General features: G+C 44.5%; 2 non-coding genes across 2 annotated transcripts; one reads left to right on the forward strand and one right to left on the reverse strand.

The window, feature by feature from the left end:
• Positions 1 to 4,218: 4,218 nt before the first annotated feature.
• Positions 4,219 to 4,291, forward strand: TRNAA-AGC (transfer RNA alanine (anticodon AGC)). Its single transcript has one exon. It is a non-coding gene; the product is annotated as a tRNA-Ala (tRNA).
• Positions 4,292 to 5,489: 1,198 nt separating this feature from the next.
• On the reverse strand, positions 5,490 to 5,562 carry TRNAA-AGC (transfer RNA alanine (anticodon AGC)). Its single transcript has one exon. It is a non-coding gene; the product is annotated as a tRNA-Ala (tRNA).
• Positions 5,563 to 9,721: the final 4,159 nt, after the last annotated feature.

Raw genomic sequence — 9,721 nt, forward strand, 5'->3', positions numbered from 1 at the left:
GCAAGCACGGGTGCAATAAAGCATAGTACAAATTTTACTGGTTTTATCTGAATATTGTCAACATCTAAGGCTTTGCTATTATTTAAATTCATAAAGGTTGTACATACTTCGGTCTCATTGGTGGGCTCAAGGAAAAAGCTTTCGAAAGGGCTACAAGATGAAGGAACTTCAGGTAGATGCGTCATAGGTAAATGGGTAGTTAAAAAATTGCTGTTAAAATGGTCAGAAAGAGCCTGACCGGATAATTCAGAGCCCTTATAAATTATTCGTTGAGGTGGCGCATTTTTCGTACTGCGATGTACCAAGTTATTGACAACTTTCCAGACAGCGTCTGAATTTTTCATTCTAACATCAGAGAACAGTTTTTGATGATACACAATCTTAGCACGCCTAAGCTCAGCATTTAGTTTATTTCTAGTTTTTTTGAATAAGCTTAGAGATTAGAGAGCGGTTATTTAAAAAGGCATGGTACAACTTGTTTTTGCGCTTTATCATTCTTTTGAGCTCTGGCGTGATCCATGGCTTTCTTATTCGCTTAGACTGCTTAATGTTCTTGAAGGGAAAGTGCTTAGAGTATATGTCTACAAAAACCTTGATAAACTCTGAATATGCATTATTTGAATCTTTTATATCGAATATAAATGACCAGTCGTATAAACCAATGTCGCATTTGAAAGATTCAAGAGCCTCGTCTGATATGTACTGCACTGTGTAGGGTTGAGTTTCATCATTTTTGTATTTTGTTTCTCCTTGATAAGAAATAAAGATGGGGCAGTGATCGCTAAGGTCATTTGCAGTTGTTCCAGCATCTGAAACATTGGATTCAATATTTGTAATCAGGAGATCGAGACATGATAACCTAGACACTGTGATCCGAGTAGGGGACGTTATTAAGTTAACAAAACCAGTTGACTGAAGTATGGCGGCAAAATTGCGTGCTGTGGGCGTATTATCTAACATGTCTATGTTAAAATCTCCCCCGCATAACAGCTGTAGTTTGTTTATGCGAACATAATCAAAAAGTTTTCAAAGAAGTTTAAAAATTGGGTAATATTCCCGTCGGGAGGTCGGTACACTACAGAGATGATTTCGGAATTAGCTTGTATTGTCAGTATTTCATAACTTTCATTTACCGTGGAAAATTCAGGAATCATATGACATTCCAGGCGTTTGTCAATGCAAATAGCAACACCGCCTACTCGCCTATTAGTCCGATTTATAAAGAAATTGTTGTACCCAGGAAGATCTAGCCTTTCACTGTGACTGTTATACCATGTTTCAGTAAACATGAGAATGGTAAAGTCGAAATGGAATTGCTTAATAAAAGCATGAATTTCGTCATGCATTTCGCGTCATGAATTTCGGCATGAATTTATTTTCTGCAGAACGAGTATTTAAGTGCAAGAGTGAAATAAGTGACTGTGGTTTAAGCCTGAGACGGTGGGGAAGAATGAGATTGTGGTACCTCATTCTGAAGGACTAGTTAAATTTGGCTCCTGAAATTTGGCAGATGCACCTGCGCTTATCTTCAAAAGGTCCCGTTCTTCGGAAATGTATACGACCTCAGATTTTTCAGACCTTCTTGCAAGGATTTTTTCATTGTTAGTCCAAACCGACTTCCTTTTGTATTCGTGCTTCCTTTTCACAGCCATTCCGAGAAGTTTCTTTTGAGCTCCGCAAAGATGCTGATTTACACAGATAGGGGTCATGTCATTCAGTCCTACGTCACTGTTGTTTAGTCTTACTTTCTTGGCTTTCTTCAGAGTTGAGTTTCTTTTTGCCCGTGATTTAAATTGTACAACAATACTCTTTTTGTCGGAATTCCGCGCAGGCACCCGGTGGCAGACCTCAATGTCGGATTCGCTGATGGGCTCATTGAGTGCAGTTCCAATGTGAGACAAAATGTCAACATTGGTTTCATTTTCGGTTTCAACGACCCCCTGGATTTCAAGATTTGAATTCCGCGAGTATTGTTCTAAATGAACCAGTCTTTTTTCCATGTCCGACGTCTTGGTATATGCAGGTTGGTGTCAGCTTTGGAAGCCAACAAGGCCCGATGTTGAGGCCCGTGTGTCCAGATTCGTGTGTCAGTTAGTTGCGACGACATGAGGATCTTTAACCTACGCTTGCTTCACATAACACATTGCCGTTTCTTGAGCATTTTATCATCACTGAAATGCGTGCACTATGGCTAGCATGCGATTCGGCTACCATTGGCTCGGCGGCCGAGCATCACAACCACTGAGTCACTGTGGCCGGTATGGGAAGAATGTCACATTAAAAAAAAAACGATATTATACTGAAGATATCAATGAATACGTTATTAACATTTCCGATTTTGCCGTCCCAGCTGCTCTGTCGCGTACTTGGGTGCTGTGGGCTAAGCTGAGAAGCTACTGAGAACCCGCCGTAGTCGACTGTTCTTGCTCTCAGTTAAAAGCGTAAAGCCTGATAAAATCTTAAAAAAACATTTAGCAGAAACGACGGTCAGCTGCAGTCCTGTTTATGTATTTCTTTATAATTTGGTACTGCATTGCTATTAGGGATTAAAGTAGAGAGGTCACTTTCGCGTACACAAAACAAAAAACCGTGCACTTAACACGTGAAAGAGGAAAAAAAGCTTCGTTTGATACAAAATTAACAACATGTGTCTTCAAAACATCCCATTCACTGACTGAGCCAACAAAGAACGAATAACGAAGTACATCACTTCTAAAGAGACGTTCGTAAAATTTTAAACTGTGGTCCCTCCTATTCGAAACATTAGACCGGTACTTTAAGGATGTTTCTTTACCTACATACTAGATTTAGGATGATAAAAATTGGGCACAGATTTCAATCACAGATTTCTTATCCATATTCTGGTAATTGAAGTTAGCTTTCGTTTTCCGCTATTTGCCTCCATTTCGGCATTTGTTTCAAGTGTTTGCTTTTTATATTGCCAGGCTGTCCACGAGGACGACCGGCAGTCAAATAATTCTCCGTGTAAACAAGTTCAGTAATGCGTTCTTTTCGATTTGTTCTGTGAAGACATATCTCAATAACCAGTTTTATTATTCCATACGCCACACAAGTCAGTGCGCGACGTTTTGTTCATACTGAACAGCTCCTACAGAGTACAGATGTCACCTAACATGATCAATAAAATCCTCGTGAACTTGTTTGTATGCCTCCCACCGGGACTTCGCTTGATGTACAATGTATTCATCTTTTTAGCGCAAACACGACACAAGAAAAAAAGGGAGAAAGAAAAAAGGAGAGAAAGGAAGGAATAAAGAAACAAAGAAAGAAAAAGAAGGAAGGAAAGGAGGAAAGAGAGAGGGAAAGTAAGAAGGAAAGGAGGAAACAAAGAAAGAGAGAGTGAGTGAAAGAAAGACGGAGAGACGGAAAGAAAGGAAGAAAGAAAGAAAGAAAGAAAGGAGGAAGGAAGGAAGGAAAGAAAGGAAGAGAAAAAGAAGGAGAGAAAGGAAGAAAGAAAGAAGGAATTTGAGAAAGGAAGAAAGAGAGAAAGAGAGAAGGAAAGAGAGAATTAAAGAAAGAAAGAAAGAAAGAAAGAGAGAAAGGAAAGAAGAAAGAAAGAAAGAAAGAAAGGAAGAAGGAAAGAAGAAAGAAAGAAAGAAAAAAGAAAGAAAGAAAGAAAGAGAGAAAGGAAGAGAGAAAGAAAGAAAGAAAGAAAGAGAGAGAGAAAGAAAGAAAGAAAGAAGGAAAGAAAGAAAGAAAGAAAGAAAGAAAGAAAGAAAGAAAGAAAGAAAGAAAGAAAGAAAGAAAGAAAGATAGAAAGAAAGGAAGAAAGGCAAATCCCCCCCGATCCCCCAAAAGCGCCCGTGTTTTCCTCTCTATCTTTCTGTGTCGTGTTTACGCTAAAATATTAATACGTTGTCGGAAAACCAACTAGCCCAACATCTAACTTTTTTAATACGGTATATCGCAAGTGCTGTGGGGCAACCCGAAAGAGCGCCAAGGGCAAGAACAGTTCCTGACGGATGCCATGCCAACTTCTGTCTTCCCTTGTCGCTCTACTACCGGCCAGGGTGCATGCCGAAGCCGGAAACGCATACAACAACCCGCTTTGACTCGCAGCGGCCTGTCCGGCCATAGGGCTCGCTGCCAAGTTTTCCGAAATGGTGCCGACGGAGTGAGCGCGCATTCTTCCACCCTCCCCCTTCCGATCTCATTTACCGGTTTAAGCTTGTTGCTACTGCACAGCGTTCCTCGTCCGGGGGTGTAGCTCAGATGGTAGAGCGCTCGCTTAGCATGCGAGAGGTACTGGGATCGATACCCAGCACCTCCATGGATACCTTTTGTTTTCTTTACGCAGGGTGGTGCGGGCTCACAAGACAGGTATGAAATCGATATTTTTTAAGGTGCTGTAAAGCGATTCCAAACAGATGTTGCAGGATACTCGGAAAATATTCTTGTGAAACTGCATTGCATCTGGAAAAGGAAAACAAGGGGTATGCGCTTGTGAAACTGTCGAGCACAAATCGAATACGGATAACCTTCTAGCCACGGCTCTAATGTCGAACAATGACGCGCAGAGGGCATTTATTCGAGAAAGCAGGTTTATTTTCACACGCTGGAGCATTTTACTGTGTTAAAGAATGAGGCAGTAATCCTTAACAAGAATAAAAGTTATTCTTAACGTCGTTCGGTTCACTAAAACTGCGGGTTAGAATGCAGTCCTTATTTATGAGAACGACATGATTGTCTTTTCACAGACGTAAAAATTGTCTGATCGGCTGGAGAACGAGTGTTTTTGGGTGTGACCAGATATTTGTGTTTACAGTAGGAATAAATCCTAATAATATGTAACTACGCCCATTGCAGGACGACGACCTCTCCCATATCGCTCCATTTGATCCTGTAATTGAATATTTACAGCCCTGGTATTGAATTACCATACATTGGGTGCAGCCTGATCTCGGTGACCAGCACCGACAACGCAGCCTGTCATCGGAACAGGGTTTGGCCACCTTGGCCACCGCCTCTTATATGAACGCGCCGATTAATCTTCTCATAATGTATAAACAAAAGCACACAATATATCACATGGTGTCTTCTGAAATATATCTTGTCCCATAAAAAACATGCGCAAAAATTTCATGTCTACAGAGTGCTGCACGAAGCAGCCGTGTGTACGTCTCTTCTCGGCGTCCTTGTATCGTTCGCTCTCTTTTATTTAGAAATAAAAAAAAAGAGAAAAGCCTAGCCTGCGAATTTATATTGTAAACCTTGTTCAGCCAGTGAAACAAACTTTTACTGCAAGCCACAGTAAGTTCTGAATTCTTTTTTTCTCCGAACGCTGCCACCTATAACCGACTAATCAATCTTAGGAGAAGGCAAGTTGGATGTAATACTTTATTCAGTTCTCCTTATATTATTCTGGGTGAACTCTCTGTTAAACATATTTTTTCTTTAATTTTGCGATTATACGTAAAGCGACTATACATAAAGTGATTATACATAAAGAAGCAATAAAAATAATTCCGTGGAGGTGCTGGGTATCGATCCCAGTACCTCTCGCATGCTAAGCGAGCGCTCTACCATCTGAGCTACACCCCCGGACGAAGTGCTTAAGCGACTCGAACGTAATTTAAAACACTAAAGGAGATCGAACGTGCGAGTGAGAGCGCGCTCTCATTCTTTCGACCCCGCTTTCCTGGCGAGACCGGCCTGAACGGTGCGTAATTGTGCGCGTAGCCAACCTGTTACGCAAGGGTCACTGACATGTCGCTTCCTTTCTGTGCCCAGTATAGCAGTCTTTGCAGTCGGCGTGTTGCTGCATCGCTTTCATTTTTCTTCTCTTCGCCGCATTTGTTGAATTGTATTAGACCTGAGATAGATGTACGCGCCTTCGTGAGCGGAATATTTCTTGGCTGTTTGCTACATGGTTCGATCTCCAGTGTTCGATTCAGTGCACGTCGTGGAAACTGGAAACGAGGGAGTACCGTTGACGTTTTGTCGGTTTGAGGATGCGTTGATTAATCGAAGGCTGCCTCAGTGCATCCGCTGCAAATACACAGGTGCCACAGCGTATGCTATTTACGATCAAGATCGCCAACATCCACAAGAAAACGCATAGGCATCCTTCAAGCTTATTATAAAGGTTTCTAACTGTCTATCTTTGGAACGGCTGCTTGCAGACGGTCCATATAGGAAAACATCTGCTCAGCACGGAGTTGTTTCGAGCCCTGAGGTAGTCCTAAACTGTACTATCGCATTCTGTTTCGAACCACGCGCGTTCTCCTACGAGTAAGTAGGGACAGAATTCGAAGGGGCCTCGTTCACAGGTGTCGTCAGTGAGGCGCTCTATACCCCATAAATGTGACATATCCAAAGTTAAGCCATACGCATCCTTTTTCAATATCAGTGTTTTTAAATGATTCTTGGGACGGATAGGACCATAAGAAGTATATCGCTGTGAAAATTACTACGCGATGTTTCAGGGGGAATGACCGCTGTTGTTCCAATGATTAATCATTGATGTACAGACTCAAATGAACTTCCTACCGAGGAACACAACAAAAATTTTTGTGTTGTTACAAGAGATTTTTTCTAGTATTTCGGGACCTGACAAACAAATTATTTTAGTAACAAATGGATTTTCTCTAGCAATGTGCAGTCCCTGTTGTCGCGACAGAGGACTCCCGCGACAATAGTCGCCTTCTCAATTGTATAGAAAAATTTGCCGTGACGACAACATGACAAAACAATTTTGTAGTATTTTTGAATCGTCCTTGTTGCATTTTATGAACAGGGAAGGAGAAGACATCACTGAAGCCACTAATTTCATTAAAAAATAAAGAAACAGCTTCAAGGAGCACATATGGATGCTACAAACAGGTCATGAAATAGTGGGTACGTCGTCACCACTGTGGCGAAAGTCGGTTTCTGAAATTAGGCACAATGATTACTCGACTATATTATAATTGCTATCGTGGAAACGGCAATTGCTTTCGGAAGAAATTCACTTTCTAGGGAGACCTACAGTGACCCTCGATGGTCTCTTGAAGTAACCGCTGCGATGAGGAGCTTCAAATCCCCTCCACATAGGTGCCCTGTGCGAAATTAAAAGGCGGAAATGGACATGGGTAGGGAATGCGATGCGAAGGGATATAGCAACCAAACGTACCTTAGGGCGACCAAGGGGAATGCAAGAGCAGAAATTGAACATAAGAAAGGACAGGTGGTGGTGGTGGTGAAAACTTTTAATTTCTGAAATAGAGTTTGGGAGCCACAGAGTGGCCACGCTACATGGTCGGCGTCCCTAGTCCGGGACACCGCATGACAATGCCCCCTCTCTAGCCCGTTTCACCAGAGCCCTTTGGGACTCAAGCGAGGAGCAGTTGAGAAGGGCAGTCTCCCATGCCTCTCTGGAAGGGGTAGGGGAAGGTGGGGATTTTGAGTACATGCCCACACCATGTGGAAGATATCACAGGTCTCCCCACAGTGTGGGCATCGCCCATCCGTGTTAGGATCGTAATGCTTTAAGATTGCAGGACAGAGTAGAGTACCTGTCTGCAGGCGCCTTAAAGTTCGCTCCTCCGTCTTACTCAGCCCCTTTGCAGGGGCCGGGAAAAGGCGGTGGATGTCGCTATAATGCGTTATAAAAATCGAGTGGGTAGATTATGCTAAGAAGTTTATACTCGATGACGTTTGACAGGGTTATTTGAAGGCCACCAGGAAAAACATCTCTCCAGCAGTGGACGCTAAAATGCCCATAGTAACTTCGATGATGGTATGAGGTGCAACGTGTCGAAGCTGTACGTGGGCTGTGACGAACACCGCAATGGAAGGCTCTTGGAGTGCGAAAAACGTTGGCAGTGAGTGCAGATAAGTTGTGCTACAAAAAAGGGCACAGAGAAATTTTCTCTTTATAAGGTACTCTCGAGTTTCGCCTGAAGAGGCTAACTACACGGAGCCACTAACTATTCATTTAACAAAAGTTCAGGGAGCACTTTGTTGACCTAAATTGCGGTGTTGCGAAACCCTTAAGCGCAGTGTTGCTGCTTGTGTCACTGATGTTGGGTTAAGATGTTAAGCTTCGCCTCTAAGAGTGGAACCCGACAGCGTCTTGCAACGCTGCCAGGGAGTCCTCAGAACGCCATCGCCCGTTCGGTTCTACGCCTCGCTCGTCGGTAAATTGGTTTTTGAGGAAAGGAAATGTATCTGTCTCGCATATCTCGGTGGACACCTGAACCTCGCCGGAAGGGAAGGGAGGAGGCTGGGAGTGAGCGAACACACCGTATTCACTAGACGCGCCCTTGTTCATTCCAAACCATCGAGCTGGCATGGCGGAGTGGTAGCGTGCTCGTCTCACACTCCGGAGACCGGGGTTCGATTCCCAAACTCGACCAGTTTCTTACTCGCTTTTATTTATTTATTTCACCTGACCAGAAAGGTTACTTAGGCTATTTAGGCAATTAAGCAATTAACTGAACTAATTCCCACTTACTTGGAGCATCACTATACGATCCCTGTAATTGGTTGCATGGTTACTAGCCAAAGTACAATTGGCCTCGTTTGAAATTCGCGCGCTGTGACGTCACGACCGTTTCGACCAATTGAAAAGCGTGACATTTCTGTCGACAACTTCTGCTTACAACGACGAGGCATTAAAGGCTTCCGCCTTAATAAAACACGAATCCCAGATGTGCAGGAATCGCTACCTCTACGACCACTAAGAACACCGGGTCCCTCCTCCACCTAATAAGGGTGGTCGTGGTGAAAAACTTTAATCAAAGAGAGCTTGAGGGTTAAAAAAAAATAACCCTGCTGCATGGCCGGTATCCTTAGTCCGGGACACCGCATGACGAGGCCCCATCTCGCGACCGCTTGACCAGAGCCCTTTGGGACTCCAGTGTGGAGCAGTTGAGGAGGGCAGTCTCCCATGCCTCTCGGGTGGGGGTGGGGAAGGGGGGAAGGTGAGGATTCTGAGTACATGCCCACACCATGTGAAAGATATCGCAGATCTCTCCACAGTGCGGGCAGCGCCCATCTGTGTTCGGATCGAAGTGTTTTGCTATTGCAGGACAGAGAAGGGTTCCTGTCTGCAGGCGCCGCAGAGTTCGCTCCTCCGCCTTACTCAGCCCCTTGGCAGGTGCCGGGTAGAGACGGTGGCGGTCGCAATAATAAATTAGGATTTCGCGGAACCGCAGAAGCGGTTTATGAGCTTCTGAGCCATGAGAGCTAGGATGAGGAGCCCGGTGTGTGAGCGCTCGGGCGGCCGCATCAGCGGCCTCATTGCCTCGTAGACCCTGGTGGCCAGGAGCCCAGATCACTTTTGTGCGAGTTGGATCGGCGAGAGCGCGTCTTAGAATTTGCGAGGCCAGAGGTGATATTTCGCCTGCAAGATAATGTTCACAGGCCCGGCGAGAGTCTGTGATAACCGTTTTCGATTTTGGATCGGCGGCAGCGAGAGCTATTGCGACTTCCTCCGCTCGTGTTGAATTTGGGGCCCGAAAAGATAGCCCATCGACATTCATTCCCCGGTGGACTACGGCAGCCGTGAAGAATCCCGCGGGCGACGGCCCTGTGATGTCCACGTAATAGACGTTCTCTTTATAGCCATATTGCCTCTCAAGCGTGCGAACCCGCTCTTGTCGTCTGCCTTCATGTGAAGGGGGGATGGAGGGGGGAGGAGAGCGGCGACAAGGCCTAAGGGCGCGTGAAGCCGATCGCGATAGACTTCGTAGATAGTCCGAGCACCAGCGTCAGCTTG

The sequence above is a fragment of the Amblyomma mixtum genome, chromosome 8 (genome assembly GCF_055824585.1).
Source record: "Amblyomma mixtum isolate Tamu chromosome 8, ASM5582458v1, whole genome shotgun sequence".
NCBI lineage: Eukaryota > Metazoa > Arthropoda > Arachnida > Ixodida > Ixodidae > Amblyomma > Amblyomma mixtum.